At 43.3% G+C, this 25,592-nt stretch overlaps 1 long non-coding RNA gene across 2 annotated transcripts in view; it reads left to right on the plus strand.

Annotated features, from left to right (window-relative positions):
• Window positions 1–25,592, plus strand: part of LOC147912881 (uncharacterized) — a 50,076-nt gene that overhangs the window by 1,185 nt on the left and 23,299 nt on the right. Inside the window, exons 2-5 of one of the 2 annotated variants that reach the window (XR_015549510.1) lie at window positions 10,404–10,444; window positions 12,233–12,308; window positions 14,371–14,455; window positions 17,130–17,706. This is a non-coding gene — a long non-coding RNA (uncharacterized LOC147912881). Of the gene's footprint in view, window positions 1–10,403; window positions 10,445–12,232; window positions 12,309–14,370; window positions 14,456–17,129; window positions 17,707–25,592 lie in introns of those variants that run through there. The other variant, XR_015549511.1, reaches the window with a different exon arrangement.

Here is a 25,592-nt window from a genome sequence, read left to right on the forward strand (position 1 = left end):
CATTTAACATTTTCTTATGAAAACTTTCAAACCTACAGTAGACACCTGTATATTCACCACCTAGATTCCACCAGTAACATTTTACTATCCTTGCTTTGTTTACATATGTATTCATCCTGTCCCATCAGTCCATCTAATTGTTTTGGATGTGTTTCAGAGACAGTTGCAGACACCAGTACATTTCACTCCTAACTGTCTCAGCATGCATTGCATTTGGAAGAGTTCAATATTTGTTTACAGGTAATTCTCCCACCTCCCTGGGTAAATTGACATACAATGCAATGCACAAATCATAAGTGTATTTTAGATGAATTTTGACAAATGCATACATCTGTGTGACCCAAACTCCTGTCAGGACAGAGAGTTACCGTCATCCCAGGAACCTCCCTCAAGCCCCTTCCCAGTCAATGCCCTCCCCACCCCCCACTGTGTTGATCACCTCCCTCATGGAGATTAGTTTTCTCTTTGCATTTAAAGACCTTTCTGGCTGCCCTCCGGTGAAGGAATTGTGGGGACAGGGAGCAGAGGAAGAAAAAGCAGGGAATTTAGTGGAAGGTCCAGGCATTGACGACAGTGGCTTGGAACTGGGCCGGCGGCGGTGGGGAGAGAAAGAAATGGATACATTTGGGATGTATTTGGAGATAGAGCCGGAGGATTTGCTGACAAGTTGTGTTTGAAGGCAAAGGAAGGAATACAAGTTAATTCTGTCAAATAAAAGCAAATCCTGTCTTAGCTAAGGAGAGATTTCATTCCAAAAGACTATTGCAAAGACAGCGAACAACACCAGAATCTGATAATCCAGAAGGACGGAACTTTTTCCCTACTGCTAGATTTTTTTGTCCTGGGCAGGTGGAAAGATGGCAGCACCTTTTACAGAGGTGAGGAAGGAGATAAGGGAAGGTATGGGAACCAATTGGGGTTGGGAAGCTGGTGGAGCAGGTTTTGCAAGAGGGAGGGGCATCAGGAATTCTCTTTTGTCCCCATGAAGTTTGAGATGCCTGTTAGCTGTCCCAGGAGAGGAGCTGAGTGGGCAGAAAGGTAAGAGATTGGATTTGGGAGCTCCTGGAACCCTCCAGAACTAAGAACTAGCACCTACATCATGGCAACAAAGTGTATCCCAGCCTCCCTGCCTCTCCTTCCCCTGTTGCAGGGCACACCCCTTGGATGTCAGAGGCTGGAATCAAGACCAAAGGAGACTGCAAGGAGCATTCTGGCCATGTTTTGAGGGAAGGGGTTCTCGCCTAGAACAGAAGTTAGAAGATTGCAGGGGCTGGTCGGGTGGCGTAGTAGTTAAGTTTGCACTACGCTTCAGATCCCAGGCGTGGACCTGCACACTGCTTATCAAGCCATGCTATGGCAGGCGACCCACATATAAAGTGGAGGAAGATGGGCATGGATGTTAGCGCAGGACTAATCTTCCTCAGCAAAGAGGAGGATTGGCAACAGATGTTAGCTCGGGGCTAATCTTCCTCACAAAATAAAAAAAAAAAAGATTGCAAAGGTTCTAAGAGTCTAATGTTTTAAGATGACTTTGTTTGCAAGATCCTATAGATAAGGAAACTTAAAACTTCCCAAGATTTTAAAGATTCCAAGGCAAGACTTCCCACTACCCTGGTAATAAAATTCGAGCCCCTCATGCTGGCCTACAAGGTCCTTTGGGGTTGTTACTGCACCAGGTCCGTTTTTGCCCACCACCCAGACAGCCAATCACCCAGATCACAAGATTGCAGCAGAGAGAGGGTTTAATCAGAAGGCAGCCAGGTGAGGAAAATGGGAGAACAAGTCTCAAATCTGCTTCCCCGAAAATAGGGACTCAGGGATATTTATGAAGTTCAGGGCAAGGTGGTCTGAAATGTGGAGATAGATGATTGGAGGTGAGGAGAGGTGAGGTAATTGATGATCTGCGCAAGCGTAGTCAGACTTCATGCCTCTTCATAGGCCACATGTTCACAAAATGGCGGCATTGGCATGACCTGAGGGTGGAGTTTTAGCCTTTTGACATCAAAAGGTCACTTATTGGACATCTGCGTGGGCCTAGTTGATGGGTTGGTGGTCCCACCCAGCCTGAAGTGGACAAGGGGCTCTAATTCCTGAAAAACAGCTCCAACTTCCATTACAATGGTGACTCAGGCTTCAAGGAGATGTTATCTATAGGAACCTAGTGGGAGTCATATAGCACATTGCCTAAACAGCACAGTTAACAATGGGCAGGGGATCAACTAAAAGCTACAATCAGTAATTGCAAAAAGGAAAAAAACTTTAGTTCCTAGCTACTTAATCATCAATGGCTAGCTCTTTGCTGGTTTCAGGATCTGTCCACTGGCTGCTGTGTTTGACATCATCTTGGCCCACTCTGTTCTCTGCTCATGATACTCCACTCATGCTGGCCTTCTTTTAGGTTCTTGAATGCCAAGCCAGCCTCAGGGCCTTTGCACTAGCTCTCTGCCTGAAATGCTTGGTCTGGAGATTGAGGTTGGCTCATTCTCCCGTTCCCAGCTCAAAGGCCAGTCCCCTCCAGAAGAGACTTTGCCAGACCACACAAGCTGAATTAGCTCCCTCCCCCATTTCAGACCCCCTTATTAATTTATTAAATAAGATATTTAATAAATATTCAATGAGGGGGCCAGCCTGGTGGCGTAGCGGTTAAGTGCATGTGCTCGGCTTCGGCGCCCCGGGGTTCACAGGTTTGGATCCCAGGTGCGCACTGATGCACCGCTTGTCAAGCCACGCTGTGGTGGCGTCCCATATAAAGTAGAGGAAGATGGGCATGGATGTTAGCCCAGGGCCAATCTTCCTCAGAAAAAAGAGGAGGATTGGCATCGGATGATGGCCAGGGCTGATCTTCTCCACACACACTGTACACACAAAAAAATTCAATGAGAATATTTTTGAAGCACTTACAGTAGTGCCTGGCATATCATAAACTTTGAACATGTTTGTTGAATACATAAAAATTTTTCTTCATAGCCTCTTGTCACCACCTGAAAGCATCTTATATATTGATTTATATTTTTAGTCTGCCTTCCCCACCAGAATGTTCTCTCCATGAGGGCAGGGATTTCGTCTGTTTGGTTCACTGCTGTATCCCCAGTGGCTGGCACACAGTGGGTGCTCAATAAATACTTTGTTGAATGAATGATTTGAATACAATTTGCTAGTCCCTCAAATTCATCTAAAGAGAAATCAAGGTTTCAGAATTCTCAAGTCGAAAGAGCAAAGACGCAGAGGTTCCCAACATAGATTTCACAGTAACTGAGTCATCTCTGGTGGATCTTGGCCTCTTCTCACCCTGGGTCAGGAGATGCCCATATATCTTGTTTAGCAGCTGACAGCTGACCCCCTCCACCCCGCACCAGCTACTTCCCATCAGATACCCTCTGATGTGGGCTGGGTGGGCCAGAGTGACCCTCTTTAAATTTAGCCTTCTACCATGGATTTTCTCAGACCACTCTGGAGGCTGCCAACCCCAGGGTTCCAGCAGGCGGAGTGGTGGATGGGTTCTAGAAATTGCTGGGGGGTTGATTTTGCTTGGGATGCCCAAGCCTTATGTTTCTAGAGCTTGACTTGCTGTCTAGGGATGAGCCATGGCTTGTCTGCTCTCTGGTCCCCGCCTTCCCCCCCACCCCCGGCCCCCCCACCCCCGCCCCAGCTTTCTCCTCCCAACCTTGCTTATCTTAGTCTCTATCCCTTCCCTCCTTCAAAGCTGCCCCACCCAGCACCCCAGAACTGGGCAAAGGGGAAGTTTAGGATGAGTCTTGTTTCCTTCCTGCTACCCCAGGCCTGCGGCTTCCCTGCATTCTAAGAGCATCCCTGGCTGTGAGTGACTTCAGGGAGTTGACTATGTCACAGACCACAAAGCAGCAATGTGCTTGGGTCTTCTACTGCTGTCCCCTTGTCCCATCCCCACATCCCATCTCTCATCCACTCTTTCCCTCCTCCTCTCACCCACAGCTTTATCCCATGCCTCATCCTATCCTCTCTTTTCCTGAGACCTTCTATGTACTACACCCTATAGGGGGGGTGGGTGGTAAAAAAAATAAGCCACTGCTCCCACAAATTTACATCAAGAGGGCAGCCAATGGCTGAGAAAGATGAAATTGCAGGTCTTCTCTGTGATGGCTCATGCTCCCTCCTCTCCATCTTTGTCTGTATCCGATTATCATCTGGTTCCACCCCCCTCTTTCTTCTGTTTTAAAAATAATTAATTATTTCAAATACAGAGATGGGACAGGTTTAGAGGAATTGTCATGATTAGTTGTGTATCCACACCTGTCTTTATTATATATTAACACTTTTTTTGTGTGTGTGAGGGAGATTCGCCATGAGCTAACATCCGTTGCCAATCTTCCTCTTTCTTTGCTGAGGAAGATTGGTTCTGAGCTAACATTTGTGCCCATCTTCCTCTATTTTGTATCTGGGATGCCACCACAGCATGGCTTGATGAGCCAAACCCACGAACCCCGGGCCGCCGAAGCAGAGCACGCCAGCTTAACCACTATGCCACCGGGCCGGCTGCAATCTTAACACTTTTACCATTTATTTGTTTAGAGAAATAAAATATTCCTGACTGAATTAGGGTCCCTTCCCAGATGTCATGTTCCTGCCTCCCTCCCCCAGGGAACTACTCTCGTACAGTTAATACTCCGAGATACATTTTTATTCTTTTGTTGCATATTGTGCATCTGCACACTTATTTGGGAAAATTTCTTTTGCAGGTTTAAAAACTTTATACACAGGGTAGCACATGGCATCCACGTATCTTTCTGCCACTGGCCTTTTTTCTTTAGTTTTTGAGATTTGTTCATGTCCATACATGTGGCTCTGGTTCATTTGTTTTAGTAGTTCATGGAATGGTTTTGACATAATGCCTCCATCCATTTCCCCTATGGACCCATCTCTAGGTTGTTTTGTTTTTTCCTCTTACAGACAGCACTGCATCTTTCTCTGGGTTGAGAATTTCCTCATTTCAATTGCCTGAGTCATGAGGGTCTGGTTCCTTCTGCTTGCAGCATGTGGCTTCACTGTGCCCCCTCCTGGCCTCCCTTCTGGTCCAGCCCAGTCCCCTTCCACCTGGGCTCTGCCTAGTCTCCTACCAGAGCTCCTGGCCTCCAGGCCTCCAGGCTCACCTCTCCCGTCAACCTTCCACTCACAGCCAGGGGGTTTGTAAACTGCACATCTGTGATCATTTGTCTGATGCTGGTTGCCCCTCCAAGCCCAGAGCTGGGGGATCACGGGGACAGGGACCATCTTCCTCACCCCTGGGTGTCTGTGCCCCACACAGCACCTGGCGGGGGAGACACAGACCATCCCATTAAGTGGGATGGAAATGTACCAGTTCCAGCAGCTGGCTTCAGAATTCTCAGAGGGCGAGAACTGTCTTGGTTGATGAAAATATGTGGCTCAGCCGGTTGGTGGAGGCGGGGGAGGTGGAAGGACGGTAGAGGGCAGCCTCTTAGGAAATGACTGGGGGGACCCAAGGCAGCAAAGGAGTGAGCTTAACGGTTCTGCATTCAAAAGGAAGAGGAAATTTAGGGAGATGGGAGGCATAGGAGGTGGAAGCCCCAGTTTGAGCTTTGAAGGGCTGGAGCCTCCGTTTTGGAAACTTTTGGGAACAGGAGTTACCTGAATTCAGTTGCGACTGCCACTGCCACGTCTTTTTGTGTGACTTTGGCCAAGTTATTCAACCTCTCAGTTTTCCCCATCTGTAAATGGGGCTCATGACTGTACATCCCTCCCAGAGATGCAGTAACCATCAAATGCAATAACTCTGCTATCTACGTGGTGGCCTGCCCATAATAACCTTGTGGGGAGCCCCTGAGAGCAGGGCTGGGTTTTTTTCTGTCTCTGAATCCCCAGCTTTAGAGGCTCAGTAAATAGTGAGCCCCCGCCCTCGGCCCCCAGCCCAGGCTGAGTTAAGGAATCTCCCTTGTGTTCCTCCTACAAAAGGCATGAATCCTACGAGCCCCCATTAATACTTTGAGGGAGGTACTAATATATCATCCGTGTCTTCGTCTTGCGATGAGGAATTTGGGGCAGAAGAAAGTTAAGTTACTTGCTCAAGGTCACCCAGCTCCTAAGTGTCTGTGGTTCTGGATTGTTCTTCACTCTCCCATCCCTCTCTCCCTCCCCCTCTCCCCTCAGTTTAGGGGTACTGTTTTGCTCCTTCCCTACTCCCCAACAGGGTGGTTGCTGTGGGCTGTGATAAAAAAATGAGAGAGTGATTCCTACTCTGACGCCCCCCCTTCCCTATCTTGGTAGGACCCCCGCACGACTGCATCCATCCTGCAAACCCCCAGCTCCCTCTGCTGCTCACACACGGACTCCACCAGGGGGCGCCCTCCACCCCACAGGTCACTGGGCTTTAGCGTTGGGAGGGGGCGGGGAGCCGAGTGGGAGAAGAGGAGGAGGATTCCGAAAGGGGGAGAAAACCATAGACCCCAGGGGTCCAGGAGAACTTGAGAGGGATAGAAATAACGCGCCCCCTCCCCTCCTCCTCCTCCTCTTCCGCCTGTCCTGTGTGGCCAGGAGCTAACCCCCCTCTATTCCGGTCTCTCCTCAGTAAGATAAGGGTGATATATTAGTACCTCCCTGGGAGGATTAAAGGGCATGGCGTGATTAATGGCAAATCAAGGCAAACAGTCATTATGCGCTGGCTGCCCGTTCCCTGCCCTCTTGTTCTAGGTGCGTGTTCTGTGCCAGGCGTGGCGCCCACATCTCGCAACAGCCCGAAACCAATGTCATTATTATCTCCATGATTACTTTTCATAGAAATTCAGTTACACAAGCAGTAGGTGATCATGGGCTCATTAAAACTTTGAAAGACTGCAGATAAAGAATTCCCTTTCTCCCATTAATCCCTCACTCCCTGGTCCTGCCCATTTCAGCCCCCACCCAGGTGTCAATTCCGAGGAACTCCTAAGGTCACGAGTGTTCTCAGTTCAGCTGCTGGAACCAGCCTGGACTGGCTCTGTCATTTTCTATCTTTCTACAGAGTGAGACCCACCCTTAGATAGCTGACAAAAGGCCCCACCCAGGGTCAGGGGGTCACTGGCTTCTGGTGTTACTTTGGGAAAGTCACGTCCCTCTTTATGCTCCCATGTCTCCAAATCTAAAGTAAAGTCCATCTGCATTTAATTCCCAGGTTATATTTCAACATGCCAGTATAAGGAGTGGCTGGAGGGGATCCAGAGGGCAAAGATGCAGAAGGGCCCTCTGCATGTGCTGAGTGCTGGAGGCCCCAGGGAGCCCGGCTCAGCTCCTTCCATCCAGAGCTGATGCCAGGTGGCTCTGTGCCCAGGCCTGGCTGGGCGATGCTGGAGTCACAGTGGAGACAGAGACAGCCATGCCCACGTGGGGCTCACAGTCCAGTGGGGTAGACAGATCAGTCACCATCGACTGCCCGGCTTGGTCTGGCCTGGGATGGAGGAGGCACAGGGGATTGTGGGAAATGGGAATGGTAGGTGTCAGGGAGGAGGGCATATGTGAGTCTGTAGAATGAGTAGAGGAAGATCTTGGGGAAGAGTGTTCCTTGCAGAGGGTAGCATGGATATTGGAGGAACTCAGTTGTTGATAATTCCAGTACGGAGTGCTGGGGGGGGGCAGGTGGGGGAGTTGGTTTCTCACCTCAAGGAGGGGCAGGACTTGGGAGGGAAGAGGGGAGCAAACATTACAGGTGTGGCCTGAGACCTGGGAGGTAGCGTGGAGACCCAGCAAGGCCCTTGTGGCTGGAGTGGGAAGGGGGCAGGCAGGGGCCAGGTGATGCTAGATCTGGGCAGCAGGCATAGGTTTGGGGGTCCTTAGCAGACAGTCAGTGGCATTTGAAGCCCTCTGAATGGCTGGACTCACTCTGGAGAGACAGCGAGGAGAAGACTTGGGTCCTAGCCCCCAGGAATCCCAGTATTTGAGGCGGGTAGAGGAGGAGGAATCAGGGAGACTGTGGGTGAGAGGCCTGGGAGAGAGGGGGACAGCCACCACCAGGCAGGTGGAGTAGAGGTTCTTAGCCAACTCCCCGCCAGAATTTGTATTTTCTAATACTTTTCAAAAATTGTGTGGCTAATATTTATTTTGCATTAAAATTTATCTTTGTAGAATTTTGTGCTGGTCTTGGAGATCACTGGAGATGCTTCTATCTTGTTTTTTTTTGTGAGGAAGATCAGCCCTGAGCTAACATCTATTGCCAATCCTCCTCCTTGTTTGTTTTCCCCAAGGCTACAGTAGATAGTTGTGTGTCATAGTTGCACATCCTTCTAGTTGCTGTATGTGGGATGCCACCTCAGCGTGGCCGGAGAAGTGGTGCATCGGTGTGCGCCCGGGATCTGAACCCGGGCCACCAGCAGCGGAACGCGTGCACTTAACCGCTAAGCCACAGGGCCGACCCCAGAGATGCTTCTGTCTTTACCTACTATTTTCTAGGAAGTTTTTAAATCAATATTGTAAATGTTATAACCAGAGTTGAGTATTTTTAAAAATCATAGCTTTGGGGATCCAGCTCTGTGAACCCCTGAATTTGGTGCTACAGTTTTGACTGAGTTCCTTTTCAGTTATCTTGAGAGCAGTCTTCTCACTATTTTGTCTTTGTAGTACATAAAATTTTTTTGGAAAAATTTTGTATCTTTACACATTTTAAGTTGATGGCAAACTTTTTTTCATAAGTTTAAATTGTTGCCATTTCTGGTGTATTGTAAATATTGACAGTTAAAAACAAAAGTATGCCACTCTTTTAAATATATCCAGTGGAATCTTCAAGACTTGAGATCTACTATTAACCATTTACAAAAAGACATAAGCACCTCTTTCTTTAATTTTATAGTTTCTTTTTTCTCTTTGAACTTGTATTTCATTCCACTTCTGCCACAGAATTTTATCCTAATGTATTTTTATGCTTGAGTAGCATTTAGTGATCATCCTATCATATTTCTGCCCTCCCAAAATGTAAATAAATAGAAATTAAGCAAAATTTATTTCTTGTGACCATTAGACTCTGAGAAATTAACATTTTTCCTCCTGAATCGGGTTTTTATTACAACTATTACTTGTACACAAGTGATCAAAACATAAATCATTACATAATTTGATATGCAATTATTAAACATAAAAAGCAAAATTATATTTGACATTTCTTTCTTTTTTTTTTTTTGGTGAGGAAGATTGGCCCTGAGCTAACATCTGTTGCCAATCTTTTTTTTTTTTTTTTTTTTTGTGAGGAGATCAGCCCTGTGCTAACATCCGCCAATCCTCCTCTTTTTTTTGCTGAGGAAGACGGCCCTGGGCTAATATCCGTGCCCATCCTCCTCCACTTTATATGGGACGCCACCACAGCATGGCTTGCCAAAGCAGTGCGTCGGTGCGCACCCGGGATCCGAACCAGCGAACCCCGGGCCGCCGCAGCGGAGCGCGCGCACCCAACCGCTTGCGCCACTGGGCCGGCCCCGCCAATCTTTCTCTTTTTGCTTGAGGGAGATTGTCCCTGAGCTAAGATCTGTGCCAATCTTCCTCTTTTTTGTATGTGGGATGCTGCCACAGTATGGCTTGATGAGTGGTGTGTAGGTCTGCACCCAGGATCTGACCCCATGAACCCCGGCCTGCGGAAGTGGAGCGTGTGAACTTAACCATCATGCCACTGGGCTGGCCCTGACATTTATTTCTTAAGGAAATGAATGGACTTCTTTCCCACTTAGTTCTTGTATCTGTGAATTAATATTACTCGTTTTACCAATAGAATTCTTCTCAGTATGAATGATGCTTCCATGAGCATTTTAAATGCACATCTCTTGGTATATGTTTATACATTTTTGCTGAGTATATACCCAGGAGAAAAATGGATGGGTCATTGGATGTGCATTTCTTTCACCTTAGTGGTTCCTACCAAATTTTGCAAGTGACCATACTAATTCACATCTGGACAGCAGTGTATGAAATTTTCTGTTCCACATCTTTGCCAAAATTTGCTCCAGATCTTTTAATTTTAGAAAATCTGTGAGTGTGTATTTATGTTGTGTTATGGTTTTAATTTGCCTTCCCTGATGGCTAATGAGGTTGAGCATCTTTTGATTTGTTTATTGGCCATTTAAACTTTCTCTTTTGTAAATGTCTGTTGTCAATTGTGTCCATTTTTCATTTGGGTTGTTTGTCTTTTTATGATTGATTTCTAGGAATTCTTTCTCTATTCTGGATGTGACCTCTTTGCTGGTCGTTTATGGCAAATATCTTCTTTGGCCTGTGGCTTGCCTTTTCCTTCTTTGCCTGGAGTCTTCTAATGAATTCTCTTTGAGTGTGGTCCTATTTGTCAACCTTTTCCTTGATTGTTAGTGCTTTTTTGTGTCCTATTTAGGAATGCTTTCCTTTCCTTGATATGCTCCTAGGTTATCTTCTAAAATCTTTATTGCTTTGCCTTTCACATTTAGATCTACAATCTACCTGGAATTGATATTTGGTGTCATGTCAGGTAGGTGTTAAATATTTTTTTCTCCATATACTCAATTGTCTCAATCCCATTATTGAAAAAACCGTCCTTTCCCCACTGCTATGTAATGTCATCTCTGGCATCAACCAAATGTGAGTCCCTGTTTTGGGCTGTCTCATGTCTTCCATTCGTCCCTGTTCATGCTTATGGTAATTCTACACCATCCTAATTACTATGGCTTCATAATGAATTTTTTTTCCTGCTGAGGAAGATTGCCCCTAAGCTAACATCTGTTGCCAATCTTCCTCCTTTTTTTTTGTGAGGAAGGTCAACCCTGAGCTAATATCTGTGCCATTCCTCCTCTTTTTTGCTGAGGAAGACTGGTCCTGGGCTAACATCTATGCCTATCTTCCTCCATGTTATATGGGACGCCGCCACAGCATGGCCTGACAAGCAGTGCATTGTGTGCACCCGGGATCCAAACCCGGGCCGCCAGCAGCAGAGCACGCGCACTTAACCGCTATGCCATGGGGCTGGCACCCCTCTTTTTTTTTCCCGCTTGAGGAAGATTTGCCCTGAGCTAACATCTGTACCAGTCTTCCTCTATTTTGTATGTGGGATGCTGCCACAGCGTGGCCGATGAGTGGTGTAGATCTACGCCCGGGATCTGAACCTCTGAACCTGGGCTGCTGCAGCAGAGCATGCCAAACTTTAACTACTATACCACGGGGCTGGCCCCCTCATAATAAATTTTGATATTGAGTAGAGTAAATCCTTCCACCTTGTTCCTATTTAGGAGCGTCTTGGCTTTTCTTGATGCTTTGCATTTCCATATACGTTTTTATTTTTATTTTCCAGCTTTATTGAGATAGTTGACATATAATATTGTGTAACTTTAAGGGGTTACTATCCATATGCGTTTTAGAATGAGTGTATCAAATTCCACAAAATAACCTTTTGCAATTTTGATTTGATTTAAAGTGACTCTGTAGGTCCATTTGAGGAGAACTGACATATTTAAAATATTGTCTGCCAATTCAGGAATATGGTTTCTCTCTCCATTTATTTATCTTTTAAAATTTATCTCAATATTATTTCATTGATTTTCTCTGTAGTGTTCTTGCATATCTTTTGTTAGACTTATTCCTAGGTATTTGATATTTTTACATGCTATTTTAAAATGCCATCTGGTAATTGTGGTTTTCATCTAGAAACACAAATATATTGATTTGGTATCCGGCAATCTTTCTATGCTCACTTATAAAGTGTTGGATTTATACCTACAAATTATATCATCTGCAAGTAATGGCAGATTTGTTGTTTTCTTGACAACTCTTATGCCATTTATTTGTTTATTTTTTCATTTATTTACTTATTTGCCTTAGTGCACAGGCTAAGTCTTCCAGTACAATGTTGAAGAAAAGTGGTGAGAGTAGGCATCCTTGTCTTGTTGCCAACCTCATAGGGAAAACTTTCGATGTTTCACTATTAGGTAAGAACTTCGCTGCAGGAAACTTTATCAGTTGAAGGCATTTTATTCTTAGTTTGCTAGGAGTTTTTTTTTAAACCTTGAATAAGTGTTGAATTTTGTCAAGTAGTTTTTCAGGTCCATTGAGACCATCCTATAATTTTTCTCCTTTAATCTGTTAATTAAATTGAATAATTTTCTCAAGTTAAGCCATTCTTTCTGGGTTAAAGACAAATGAATTATAGTATATGAACCTTTTTATATTTCGCAAGATTCTGTTTGCTAAGATTTGATTTATGATTTTTATATCTAAGTTCATTAACAAGATTGGCCTGTAATTTTACTTTCTTGCATTGTCTCAGGCAGGTTTTGGTATCAAGTTTCTGCCGGCTTCACAAAAGCTACTCTTTTCCTGTTCCCTGAAAGAGTTTGTATAAGGTTGGCATAATTTCTTCCTTAACTGTTTAGTAAAATTCACTAGTGAAACTCTCAGAAACATTAGAGGGAAAGGTGTTTAAATATAGATTCAATTTCCTTAATCATCGTAGGGCTATTCATGTTTATTCTTTCTTCTTGTGTCCATTTGGCAAGTTGGATTATTATTGTTATTTTATTGAGAATTCGTCCACTTGATTTATTTTTCAAACATTTTTGGCATAAAATTGTTCTGGTAGTCTCTTTCTCATGTTTATTTTTATTTAAAAAAATTAATTCTTTTCTCCCTCTCTCTTTTTAAACAAGAGAAAAACAAACGGAAGTTTATTAACATATATATCTCACGTATACATGGGAGATACCCAGGGAAAAATGAGCAAGTCCCCTTTCTCTCTCCTTTCATGCAAGCATGGAGAAAACGTGTTCACACAATTTAAAATATGAGAATCAAAAAAACCCAAGCAAACCTAGTATAGCGATGTCCTTTAATTCTTTGAACTCCTTCTAAGCTATGTTCCAAAAATCAGTTGTGGTCTATCTCCAAAAAATAGTTTGGTGATTTCTCAGCTGATGATCTTTCTAGGTCTTCTCCCAATTTTGTTGAATGCAAAGTATTGGAAGCAGAAACTTGAAAAGCAAAGACTTGCAAAAGGATTTGTAAGCCAGTCATTAGAGTATCTCCCTTTCTCAAGCACAATATTAATATTCTAGATGTCTCTTTGGCCAACTGGATAATTTTCTGCCTTGGGAGCAAGAATTGAGAATGAGGGGAGGTAGGGTTTTTCACTTTTTAAAAAAGTGGGTGAAGGGTGGAGACAGGAAGTGGGTAAGTCATTCCTACAGGGACCTTCTCAGGCAGATTTATTCAGGGAATTGTCCATTGGGAAGATGAGGATCTGGGCATTAATTTCTTTTAATTAATCCCTATATTTGCCCATCCAGTGGAAAATCCTCATGGACCCTTCCCCATGTGGGTATCCCAGACTAAGGACCAGTCCCCACCTTGAAGAGCAGTGTTGTTTTCTGTCTGACACTCTCTGATTGATTGTGTCCTGTGTTAATAAAGGAGTTGGCCATAGTTCCTATATCACAACCCAGCATGTCCAGAACTGTGTCCTGATGCTTGGCCCTAAGTTGCTGGGCATCACCACCACAGACCTAATTATAAATAACCGTTATAAACTGAACAGCAATAATATATAGAGTGTGTGTGGCACCAGGCTCTGTGCTGTACACTTAAGAGGCATTGCCTTATTTTATTTTATTTTTTTATTGATGTTTTAATGGTTTCTAACATTGTGCAATTTTGTTTGTCCATCACCATATATATGACTCCCTTCACCCCTTGTGCCCACCCCCCACCCCCCACCCCCACTGGCCCTGGTAACCACAGTCCAGTTTTCTCTGTCCATGTGTTGGTTTATATTCCACATATGAGTGAGATCATACAGTGTTTGTCTTTCTCTTTCTGGCTTATTTCACTTAACATAATACGCTCCAGGCCCATCCATGTTGTTGCAAATGGGACGATTTTGTCTTTTTTTTAATGGCTGAGTAGTATTCCATTGTATATATATACCACATTTTCTTAATCCAATCGTCAGTCGAGGGACACTTAGGTTGCTTCCACTTCTTGGCTATGGTGAATAATGCTGCAAGGAACATAGGGGTGCATAAGCCTCTTTGGATTGTTGATTTCAGGTGCGTTGGATAGATTCCCAGTAGTGGGATGGCTGGATCATAGGGCATCTCTATTTTTAATTCTTTGAGGAATCTCCATACCGTTTTCCATAGAGGCTGCACCAATTTGCATTCCCACCAGCTGTGTATGAGGGTTCCTGTTTCTCCACATCCTCTCCAACATTTGTTGTTTTTTGTCTTGGTGATTATAGCCATTCTAAAGGGCGTGAGGTGGTATCTTAGTGTTGTTTTGATTTGCATTTCCCTGATGATTAGTGGTGTTGAGCATCTTTTCATGTGCCTATTGGCCATCTGTATATCTTCCTTGGAGAAGTGTCTGTTCATTTCCTCTGAGGCATTGCCTTATTTAATCTCCATTTTACAGATAAGGAAACTGAGGCCCAGGAGTGTTCAGTCATTTTCCCAAGACCACCCAACCAATCTGTGGCAGGCCTGGGGCTCAAACCCAGGTATGTCTGAATCCAAAGCTTGTGCCCTGCTGCCTGGGAACTCTAGGCTCTCAGAACTGTGGAATTTTGGGGCTGGCCCCGTGGCTTAGTGGTTAAGAGTGCGTGCTCTGCTACTGGTGGCCCGGGTTCGGATCCCAGGCGTGCACCGACGCAATACTTCTCCGGGCATGCTGAGGCGGTGTCCCACATACAGCAACTAGAAGGATGTGCAACTATGACATACAACAATCTACTGGGGCTTTGGGGAGAAAAAGGAAAAAAAAAAAGGAGTAGATTGGCAATAGATGTTAGCTCAGGGCCAGTCTTCCTCAGCAAAAAAAGGAGGATTGACATGGATGTTAGCTCAGGGCTGATCTTCCTCACAAAAAAAAAAAAAAAAGGAACTGTGGAATTTTAACCTTGGAACCCTGTTAGAGTCTTCTCATTCATCACCTTTGGTTTGCAAAGGAGGGCCTGGGGCCAGAGTCAGGACGTCACTTGTGCAAAGTCATCCACCCAGGCGTAGCAGGTGCAAGGTATGAGGGGGAAGCCAGAGGCATGGGTGGGAACCTCTCCCTGTTGATATTCTGATACCAAGAACTTTGGCACAGTTTCTTTTGAAGATAAACACCTATGGCAACAGCTGAATGAGTTCCTTAATCTTTTGAGACATTTCTCCAGGAGGCAGGCGCGTGGCTGAGGTGACGTCAGGGCCCAAACCAGATGCTACAACAGCTTGGATTCTCTTCCAGGGCTGAATGAGCAGGGGCTGGATGATCTCACGGTCAGTAGACATTCCAGGAGAGTACAAAACAGCAGTCTGAGCCCCGACCACTGGTCCAAACAGACTGCTGATCCACGTCCTGGAATGAATCTTAACCCTGGATCTACACTGAACCCTAAATCCAGCCACAGAGGGAAATCCAGGGAGGGGGGACAACCTGGGCAAAGACCAGGAGGTGAGACATATGTGGTCTGATTGGGGGGACTGGGCTGTTTAGGACAGAGGGACTCCCCAACTCTTTGTTGCCGCAAAAGCCAATGCAGAGGTTTGGAAGGGAAGAGGCAGAGGCCAGGGATCAGTCAGGGACAGGGCCTCCCTTTTGTCCCATTTCAGAACAACCTCATACTTGGGTGGCTGAGTTTCCTATTGCTGCAAATTACCACCAGTTTAGAGGCTTGAAACAACACTAGTTTATTCTTTCATAGTTCTGGAAGTCATGTCTGAAATGAGTTTCCAGGGGCAAAAATCAAGGTCTCAGCAGGGCTGGTTCCTTCTGGAGGCCCCAGGGGAGAGTCTGTTCCCTGCCTCTTCCAGTATCTAGAGGCTGCCCATGTTCCTCAGCTCATGGCTGCGTCATGCAACCTCTGCTTCCACTGTCACATCTCCTCTGACTCTGAGCCTTCTGCCTCCCTCTTATAAGGACACTTATGATGACAATGGGCCACCAGGATAATCCAGAATCATCTCCCCATCTCAAGGTCTTTAATTTAATCACACCTGCAAAGTCTCTTTTACCATGGGCATCTTTAGGGGAAAGGGGCATTATTCAGCCTCCCACACCAGACAAAGTAGATCCAAGGACCTCGGTCTCCTGCGGAATTCCTTCAGGAACCAAATCCTGGCATGCCTTCCGGGAGAGATCCCCTCAGCACTCACTCTCTTCTCTGCCCCACAGTTCCTCAGTGGAGTTGATCCCCATTTCTAGTTAAATCAATATTGAGTGCTTACATTATTACGACTATGTAATCGAGTTCACAGCTGGGCCATGTAGCGACCTACAGCTACTTTTCTTTCTCCTACAGGCTTGTTTTTCCTAAAGCTAATAACTGCTTTGTCTTTCATTTTCTTACTTTTCTAAGCACTTGTCAGTATTTCATCCCTAGATTCTGACATGACCATGAAACTCTCACCATGATCAGGCACCTCAGAGAATCATCCTCATGACACTCAAAAGAACCTCACGGGTCACCTTGGAAGGATGCTGAGAAACCAACTCATTTTTTTGAAAACTGATAAATAAAGGAAAGAATCAAGCATTTCTGTTGCGTTTTCTATCAAACTGTACTTCAAGACCTTCTGTCTCTTTTTTTGAATAATTTTATTTATTTATTTATTTTTCCCCCAAAGCCCCACTAGATAGTTGTATGTCATAGTTGCACATCCTTCTAGTTGCTGTATGTGGGACGTGGCCTCAGCATGGCCGGAGAAGCGGTGCGTCCATGCACGCCCGGGAGCCAGCAGCGGAGCACGCGCACTTAACCGCTAAGCCATGGGGCAGGCCCGAAGATCTTGGTTCTTAATGATATTAATGTAATATCATTATGTTAACATAATAATTATTATCATTATCATTAACATAAATTATTGTTTATCTGCTTTATCCTCTCTAATCATCTACATCTTTTTATGCATCAATATCATATGTCTATACCATACTTATATCACATATATTGAAATCATCTACCTATATGTCATCTACATCTATACTATATATATATATCTTTATAGTATAGATATCTATGTCTATACCATCTTTCTATATCAGTATCATTTATGTATATAAGCTAATATTGTATATCCATATCTGTAATCTATATTTATATCTAATAGTTTTCAGAATGACATCAATATTATTACTATATAATTAATGAAGACCATTTAAGATGTTTTTCTGGTTCTTTTCATTTTTAGGGAGGTACAGTCAAGCTATTGGGTCCGGATAGTACACACATTCACCGATTCACACTTGTACACTGCATCCCAAGAACACAGGTACTCAGTTGGGGCCCAGACCTGCCCTTGATGCACCTGCTTGGAGAGACTTGCGTACACCCAGTCTTTCATACTCGGAAGCCTCCAGGTTACTCAGATTCCAGCTGTCTCAGACTTTCAACTGCCTTTCACCTAGAACCTTACACAGACCCATCCAAGCATTCACGGACCCCAGACTCACTGAGACCCAGACACGACATGCACAGGGGCACGCTCTCTCCCACACGCAGACCAAAGTCCTTTCCAGCCATAACAGGTATCGTGCCAGGGCTCTATAACTCTCTCCAGCCTAGCACCCTCCCTTTTTTTTTTTAATTGATGTTTTAATGGTTTCTAACATTGTGAAATTTTGGGTTGTACATTTTTGTTTGTCCATCACCATATATATGACTCCCTTCACCCCTTGTGCCCACCCCCCACCCCTACTGGCCCTGGTAACCACAGTCCAGTTTTCTCTGTCCATGTGTTGGTTTATATTCCACATATGAGTGAGATCATACAGTGTTTGTCTTTCTCTTTCTGGCTTATTTCACTTAACATAATACGCTCCAGGCCCATCCATGTTGTTGCAAATGGGACGATTTTGTCTTTTTTTTTTATGGCTGAGTAGTATTCCATTGTATATATATACCACATTTTCTTAATCCAATCGTCAGTCGAGGGACACTTAGGTTGCTTCCACTTCTTGGCTATGGTGAATAATGCTGCAAGGAACATAGGGGTGCATAAGCCTCTTTGGATTGTTGATTTCAGGTGCGTTGGATAGATTCCCAGTAGTGGGATGGCTGGATCATAGGGCATCTCTATTTTTAATTCTTTGAGGAATCTCCATACCGTTTTCCATAGAGGCTGCACCAATTTGCATTCCCACCAGCTGTGTATGAGGGTTCCTGTTTCTCCACATCCTCTCCAACATTTGTTGTTTTTTGTCTTGGTGATTATAGCCATTCTAAAGGGCGTGAGGTGGTATCTTAGTGTTGTTTTGATTTGCATTTCCCTGATGATTAGTGATGTTGAGCATCTTTTCATGTGCCTATTGGCCATCTGTATATCTTCCTTGGAGAAGTGTCTGTTCATTTCCTCTGCCCATTTTTTGATCGGGTTGTTTGTTTTTTTGTTGTTCAGTTGTGTGAGTTCTTTATATATTATGGAGATCAACCCCTTGTCAGATGTATGTTTTGCAAATATTCTCTCCCAGCTGGTTGGTTGTCTGTTCATCTTGATTCTGGTTTCATTTGTCTTATAAAAGCTCTTTAATCTGATAAAGTCCCACTTGTTTATTTTTTCTTCAGTTTCCCTAGTCTGGGTAGGCATGTCATCCGAAAAGATTCCTTTAAAACCAATGTCAAATAGTGTGTTGCCTATATTTTCTTCTATGAGTTTTATAGTTTCAGGTCTCACCTTCAGGTCTTTGATCCATTTTGAGTTAATTTTTGTGAATGGCGATAGCACATGGTCCACTTTCATTCTTTTGCATGTGGCTGTCCAGTTTTCCCAACACCATTTATTGAAGAGACTTTCCTTTCTCCATTGCATGTTCTTAGCACCTTTGTCGAAAATTAGCTGTCCGTATATGTGTGGTTTTATTTCTGGGCTTTCAATTCTGTTCCATTGATCTGTGTGTCTGTTTTTGTACCAGTACCATGCTGTTTTGATTACTATTGTTTTGTAGTATGTTTTCTTTTTTTCTTTTTTTTTTTTTGTGAGGAAGATCAGCCCTGAGCTAACATCCATGCTAATCCTCCTCTTTTTGCTGAGGAAGACCGGCTCTGAGCTAACATCTATTGCCAATCCTCCTCCTTTTTTTCCCCAAAGCCCCAGCAGATAGTTGTATGTCATAGTTGCACATCCTTCTAGTTGCTGTATGTGGGATGCGGCCTCAGCGTGGCCGGAGAAGCGGTGGGTCAGTGCACACCCGGGATCCAAACCCGGGCCGCCAGTAGCGGAGTGTGCGCACTTAACCGCTAAGCCACGGGGCCGGCCCTGTAGTATGTTTTGAAGTCGGGGATTGTGATGCCTCCTGCTTTGTTCTTTTCTCTTAGGATTTCTTTAGCTATTCGGGGTCTTTTGTTGCCCCATATAAATTTTAGTATTCTTTTTTCTATTTCTGTGAAGAATGTCATTGGGATTCTGATTGGGATTGCATTGAATCTGTAGATTGCTTTAGGTAATATAGACATTTTAACTATGTTTATTCTTCCAATCCACGTGCATGGGATATCTTTCCATTTCTTTATGTCATCATGGATTTCTTTCAATAATGTCTTGTAGTTCTCATTGTATAGGTCCTTCACCTCCTTGGTAAGATTTATTCCTAGGTATTTTATTCTTTTTGATGCAATTGTAAATGGTATTATCTTTTTGAGCTCTCTTTCTGTTAGTTCATTATTAGCATATAGAAATGCAACTGATTTTTGTAGATTGATTTTGTACCCTGCAACTTTGCTGTAGTTGTTGATTGTTTCTAATAGTTTTCCAACAGATTCTTTAGGGTTTTCTATATATACAATCATGTCATCTGCAAATAGTGAGAGTTTCACTTCTTCGTTACCTATTTGGATTCCTTTTATTCCTTTTTCTTGCCTAATTGCTCTGGCCAAAACCTCCAGTACTATGTTGAACAGGAGTGGTGAGAGTGGGCAGCCCTGCCTCGTTCCTGTTCTCAGAGGAATGGCTTTCAGTCTTTCCCCGTTGAGTATGATGTTGGCTGTGGGTTTGTCATATATGGCCTTTATTATGTTGAGGTACTTTCCTTCTATTCTCATTTTATTGAGAGTTTTTATCATAAATGGATGTTGTATCTTGTCAAATGCCTTTTCTGTGTCTATTGAGATGATCATGTGGTTTTTATTCTTTGTTTTGTTGATGTGATGTATCACATTGATTGATTTGCGGATGTTGAACCATCCCTGCGTCCCTGGTATAAATCCCACCTGATCATGGTGTATGATCTTTTTAATGTATTGTTGTATTCGGTTTGCCAATATTTTGTTGAGGATTTTTGCATCAATGTTCATCAGCGATATTGGCCTGTAATTTTCTTTCTTTGTGTTGTCTTTGTCTGGTTTTGGTATCAGGGTGATTTTGGCCTTGTAGAATGATTTAGGAAGTGTTCCATCTTCCTCTATTTTTTGGAATAGTTTGAGGAGGATGGGTATTAAATCTTCTTTGAATGTTTGGTAAAATTCACTGGAGAAGCCATCTGGTCCTGGACTTTTATTTTTTGGGAGGTTTTTGATTACTATTTCAATCTCTTTACTTGTTATTGGTCTATTCAGATTCTCCATTTCTTCTTGGTTCAATTTTGGGAGGTTGTATAAATCTAAGAATTTATCTATTTCTTCTAGATTGTCCAATTTGTTGGCATATAATTTCTCATAGTATTCTCTTATAATCCTCTGTATTTCCATGGTATCCATTGTAATTTCTCCTCTTTCATTTCTAATTTTATTTACTTGAGCCTTTTCTCTTTTTTTCTTAGTAAGCCTGGCTAAGGGCTTGTCGATTTTGTTTATCTTGTCGAAGAACCAACTCTTTGTTTCATTAATCCTTTCTACTGTTTTTTTGGTTTCAATTTCATTTATTTCTGCTCTGATTTTTATTATTTCTCTCCTTCTGCTGGCTTTGGGCTTTGTTTGTTCTTCTTTTTCTAGTTCTGTTAGGTGTAATTTAAGGTTGCCTATTAGGGCTTTTTCTTGTTTGTTAAGGTGGGCTTGTATTGCTATGAGTTTCCCTCTCAGGACCGCTTTTGTTGCATCCCATATGGTTTGATATGGCATATTATCATTTTCGTTTGTTTCCAGATAGTTTTTGATTTCTCCTTTAATTTCATCAATGATCCATTGGTTGTTCAGTAGCATGTTGTTTAATCTCCACATTTTTGTCACTTTCCCAGTTTTTTTTCATGGTTCATTTCCAGTTTCATAGCCTTATGGTCTGAAAAGATGCTTGTTATGATTTCAATCTTCTTAAATTTATTGAGGCTTGCTTTGTTTCCCAACATATGGTCTATCCTAGAGAATGTTCCATGCGCGCTTGAGAAGAATGTGTAGTCAGCTGTTTTTGGATGGAGTGCTCTGTATATGTCTACTAGGTCCATCTCGTCCAGTTTTTCATTTAAGTCTACTATTTCTTTATTGACTTTTTGTCTGGATGATCTATCCATTGCTGTAAGTGGGGTGTTAAGATCCCCTACTATTATTGTGTTGTTGTTGATTTCTCCTTTTAGGTTTGTTAATAGTTGCTTTATGTACATTGGTGCTCCTATGTTGGGTGCATATATATTTATAAGTGATATGTCTTCTTGATGGAGTGTCCCTTTTATCATTATATATTTCCCTTCTTTGTCTTTCTTAACCTGTTTTATCTTGAAGTCTACTTTGTCTGATATGAGTATGGCTTTCTTTTGTTTGCCATTAGCTTGGAGTATTGTCTTCCATCCTTTCACTCTGAGCCTGTGCTTGTCTTTAGTGCTAAGATGTGTTTCCTGAAGGCAGCATATTGTTGGGTCTTGCTTTTTAATCCATCCTGCCACTCTGTATCTTTTGATTGGAGAGTTCAATCCATTTACATTTAGGGTAATTATTGATATATGAGGGCTTAATGTTGCTGTTTTGTCACTTATTTTCTGGTTCTTTTGCATTTCCTTTGTTTCTTGTCCCATTTGTTTTGGACTGCCAATTCAGTTTGGTTGTTCTGTCTTATGACTCTTCTAGTTTTCTCTTTGTTTATCATATGTGGTTTTGTTTTGATTATTTGTTTAGTGGTTACCTTGAGGTTTGGGCAAAAAATATTGTGTATGAGATAGTCCATTATCTGATGGCCTCCTATTTCCTTATACTAAGTCAATTCAGTCACTTTCCTCTTCCCCTTCTAAGTTGTTCTTGTTATACCTTATTCTATCTTGTGTTGTGGCTGTGTGTTTACAGTGATGAGGTTAAATTTATTTTTGGTGAATTTCTTCCTTTGATCTTTGAATTTAGTATTTAAGTGGTTGCTAACCTATTCCGGTAAAGAACTACTATTTTTCTGAGTTTGTCTACCTACTTTTCTCCTTGCTCCAAGCTTTGTGTTCCCTTACTCTTCCTTTATTCAGGCCTGAGTGCCTTCTTGAGTGTTTCTTGTAGTGGAGGTCTCGCGGCCATGAACTCCCTTAGCTTTTGTTTATCTGGGAGAGTTACTATTTCTCCATCATATTTGAAGGATATTTTTGCTGGATAGAGTATTCTTGGCTGAAAGTTTTTGTCTTTCAGTATTTTGAATATATCATTCCAGTCTCTTCTAGCCTGTAAAGTTTCTGTTGAGAAATCCGCTGAGAGCCTGATGGGAGTTCCTTTGTACGTTATTTTTTGTTTTTGTCTAGCTGCCCTTAATATTGTTTCTTTGTCGTTGACCCTGGCTAGCCTTACCACTAGGTGTCATGGTGAAGGCCTTTGTCTGTTAATATATATAGGTGTCCTGTTGGCTTCGCTTACTGTTATTTCCTGCTCTTTCCCCAGATTTGGGAAATTCTCAGCTATTATTTCCTTGAATAGGCTCTCTGTTCCTCTTTCCCTCTCCTCTCCCTCAGGAATACCTATAATTCTTATGTTACATTTTCTAATAGAGTCAGATATTTCTCAGAGTCTTTCTTCATTTCTTTTTAGTCTTAGTTCTCTCTCCTCTTCCATCTGGAGTATATCTGTATTCCTATCCTTTAAAGTACTAATTCTTTCCTCCATATTGTCAGCTCTGTTCTTTAAAGATTCCAGATTCTCCTTTATCTCCTCCATTGTGTTCTTCATCTCCATCAGCACTGATTGGTTTTTCTTTATGATTTCAATCTCTTTTGTGAAGAAACTCCTAATCTCATTGAATTGTTTGTCTGTGTTGTCTTGTATTTTGTTGAGTGTTTTTATGATAGCTATTTTGAAATCTCTGTCATTTAGTTTATGGATTTCTGTGTCTTCGGGGTTGATTTCTGGGTGCTTGTCATTTTGTTTCTGGTCTGGTGATTTCATATATTTTTGCATTGTGGTTCCTGTGTTGGTTTTGTTTTTCCTCATCCTGGAAATCTCTGGTTGCAATTTCCACCTGCCGCCACTGTCTGGTGGTAAAGGGCTGTGTAGTCTAAGCCCCCTGCGCTCTGCCCGGTTTTTCTGCTACGATCCGCAGTTTTGTTTTTTTTTTCCCGCTGCGATCCACGGGTCCAGTCGTTTGATCAGGTCTGCCGCGGATCGCTTGGTCTGGTCTGTCGCGGATCACTTGGTCTGGTCTGCCGTGGATCGCTAGGTCTGGTCTGGTCAGTTGAGCTGCAGAGTCTGGTTTGCGGGGAGAGGGGAGCTCTCTCTTTTGCTCTCTGGGTCCCTGACGTGGGAGGCTTCTCGTTTGCCCCTCTTTATCCGCTCTCTGGGGTGCTCAGATGTTGATGGTAGCCCTGTGGCTCCTCTGAGTCCTCTGTGCTGGAGTTTCCCACTGGTTGAGAGAGTCCGAAGAGCCACGGTTTCCCCGCCGAGGCCTGCCCCTCCCCCCTCTCTGGGAGCCGCGCGGACCGGGATCGCTGATCTGATGGGGAGGGAGAGGAGTTCTCCTTACCTCTCCCCACTTCCTCCGGGGGCCCAGCACGTTCCGCTCTCAGATGTGCGGCAGTGTGGATCCCTCCGCTCTAGGTTTTCACTGTCTGGGATTCCGTTGTTGGTCTGTGACTGTTCCTTTTGTTGTGTCTTGTCGGGGGAAGAGTTCACAGGAAAGCTCACTCCACCATGATGCTGACGTCTCTCTCCCTTTTTTTAAATTTAAATTTTATTTTTTAGTTATTTTATTGAGGTCATATTGGCTTATAACACTGTGTAAATTTCAGGTGTACATTATTATGTATTTGTTTCTGTATAGACTACGTTGTGTTTGCCACCAATAGTCTAGTTTTTATCCATCACCATACGTATATACCCCTTTATCCCTTTCACTCTCCCCCTACCCCTTCCCCTCAGGTGACCACTAATCCACTCTCCCTATCCATGTGTTTGGATATGAGTGAAATCATATGATATTTGTTTCTCTCTGTCTTTATTTTGCTTAGCATAATACTCTCCAGGTCTATCCATGTTCTTGCAAATGGCACAATTTGGTCTTTTTTTCTGGCTGAGTAGTATTCCATTGTATGTATGTATGTATGTATGTATGTGTGTGTATATATATATATATACCACATCTTTAGCCATTCATCCATTGATGGGCATTTGGGTTGCTTCCACATCTTGGCTATTGTGAAGAATGCTGTGATGAACATAGGGGTGCATAAATCTCTTTGAATTGTTGATTTCAAGTTCTTTGGATAAATACCCAGTAGTGGGATAGCTGGATCATGTGGTATTTCTATGTTTAACTTTTTGAGAAATCTCATACTGTTTTCCATAGAGGCTGCACCCGTTTGCATTCCCACCAGCAGTGTATGAGGGCTCCCTTTACTCCACATCCTCTCCAACTTTTGTTATTTCTTGTCTTGTTAATTATAGCCGTTCTGACGAGCACCCTCCCTTTTATCCTCACCTCCAGTCTTGTGCTCCCTTCCAAGGATCAGAGCCTCTGGACCACCAGGCGGCGCTGTGAGCCCACAAATGCCTGCTCTAGCTGAAGCGCTGAGTGGGAGGGTGGAGGGATAGAGGAGGAGAACAGGACAGAGATGGCTAGAGTGGGAGCAGGCAAGACATGGACGGAGAGATAATAATAAAAAGATCTTATTTAATTCTCGCAAATCCTGAGGGAACTACGCTTATGATCCCCACTTTACAGATAAGGAAACTGAGGCTCAGAGAGGTGACATAACTGCTGAAGGTCACACAGCTCAGAAGCAAAAGAGCCAGGTTTGAACCTAGATGATCTGGGAACAAAGCCTTTTCTCTTAAGCACTGTGTGTGACAATATGTGACTATGGGTTAGCATGCATGCAGGTGGGTGGGGCTTTCAGCTGATCAAAATGGTCTGTGTGAAAATAGTGATAATAATACTGATGATAGCAACAACATCAGTAGCTAATATTTGTGGACAGCTTCTTACATGCCGGGACTTGTGATCAGCCCTTCACTTACGTGTCTTGCTAAATCTTCACAATATCACTGCAAAGTAGGTAGCATTTTATTTCCATTTTAAATGGAGAAAGTGAAAATTCGCTCATAATGAGAAAGTAAAAATGTGCCCTGCTATTCATCAGGTTGGAATAACAGAGGGATAAAGCCAGGTGCAACGTTAAGAGGAAATGGTCACCCTGTAACTGTAAAGTATCATAATGACTCACTGCTTGGAGTGACTAGTGCCTTCTTCCTGAGAAAACCTTGTTTTCTGAAATCATAGGCGATCAGAAATTTTGCTGTTTGAAATTATAACAGTCAGAATGAAACATCCCAC

The sequence above is a fragment of the Ceratotherium simum genome, chromosome 33 (assembly GCF_057802395.1).
Source record: "Ceratotherium simum simum isolate JZ-2026a chromosome 33, ASM5780239v1, whole genome shotgun sequence".
Classification (NCBI taxonomy): domain Eukaryota; kingdom Metazoa; phylum Chordata; class Mammalia; order Perissodactyla; family Rhinocerotidae; genus Ceratotherium; species Ceratotherium simum.